Raw genomic sequence first — 1,725 nt, 5'->3', positions numbered from 1 at the left:
GAGTGAGCCCAGCAGAAGAATGGCAGACTACATCCTGTCATGGTGGGGCTGTTGCTAATTGTTTCCCGGAGACCAGTGGCACACCAGACAGCCAGACCTAATTAGGATTTTCAAACAATCCAACCTGCCAGATTGTTCAAACTCATTCTGTGAGCGGAGGCGCACAATGACTTTGCAATGATCTTATCAGGCATGCACTTGTATAAATGTCACATACTGTTACATAATGGCCTGCCAAAGTTGTCTTCCATTTTGGTTATAATAGGGATATTTAATGAGAAGTGTTTTAGCTTTAGATGAGATATAACCTTTTTCTACAAACATATTATCAAAATTATGTTACTTATAATATATTATTTGTGTCTATTCTCGTCTGTACCCCCTTGAATTTCCACCTCATATTATGTCTCTGTCTGTATACTAAATAATATAAACTAATGCTGAGAAAAAATACAAATTACAACAACAACCAAAAAAGGCTAGAGTAACAAAAACAGACTGTGGTAAGTAACTCATATTTCTCTTTTCACCTCTGAAAATTAAGTGTTATTATCTGCAGTGACTCTAAATTGACTTTGGCACATTGGTGAGCAGCCTGTAAGCCACAGAGACTCACCAAGCTGTATTGCCAGCTGTTGTGTGCCATGTCGCATGTCCTTTGAAGTGCTACAGCCAACCAGGTTGCTTGAAGAATTAGCCAAGACGGACTGAGGATGCCAAATGGCGTACTACAGTGCCCTAACAATAAAAATGTATCCGTCTTTGAAACAGGGGTAATATTGCATCACGTGTCTGACCAGAATTTTCCCCTCAAGGACTGTGAGGATTATTAGAAAGGGCACACATGCATCTGGTGAGTGTATGAGACTGGCATGTTCAGAGGAAATAGCAGTAGGCACAGCGGTCTCCACAACACAACAGGACCCCTCTTTTCAATTTCCTGCTCCAGTTTCCATTCCTGCTTTATTTCGTGCAGGGACCTGTGAAGTGGGAATCGCGAAGAAAGAATGCAACATTTAGCCGATATGGCACCACAGAGCACAAAACAAGGAAATTGATTCTGTCAAAGGCAATATTTGTGATAATGATCTCAATAAAAACATAGGGTGATTTCAAACGGGGTTAGCAGGATTCCCTAAGGAGATTTTACTTCTAGCGCAGCAGTGCTCTCTAACTGGCTTTAAAACAAGTGCTGTACAGTTAAAATGTAATACCAGCCTGTTACCTGGTGTGTATTTTATTTCCTTATCCAAACTAAAGCTTGTCTTTAGTAGTTTGACATCAGGCCTGAGTTAAGTAGTGTTGATGTGTGCATACTTTTTCCAGTTTGATTTAGTAGCCAAACAGTTCACATCTGGGTGGCAGATGTTTTTACATCCTAAGCCAAAGGTGTTCTATTTTCTTAGACCATATCTAATTCATTTTATCCGTACTATCAGTGAGGCCTTCTTCCAAACTAACACATCTATCATGGATTTTTTTATTTATTTATTTATTTTTTTTTACAGTAAATCCAGTTCTAAAACTAGACTTTAAGGTGGCAGTCACACCATTCTCTCTCATTTGCATGTCTATGGGTGTGCATGTCTGTATTTTAGGTCTATGTGAGTGTAAACTGAAAAATGGAGTGAAAAAATTTAATCTCCCTCTTCAGGTTCTTCTTCTTCTTAAAGATAATATAAGCAAGATTTTTAGTAAGGATGCCTTCAAGCGTCTATAATCTGT

This window comes from Morone saxatilis, unplaced genomic scaffold, assembly GCF_004916995.1.
Source record: "Morone saxatilis isolate NCDOM2014 unplaced genomic scaffold, NCSU_SB_2.0 Contig5, whole genome shotgun sequence".
Classification (NCBI taxonomy): Eukaryota; Metazoa; Chordata; class Actinopteri; family Moronidae; genus Morone; species Morone saxatilis.
This window is presented reverse-complemented; position numbering follows the sequence as displayed.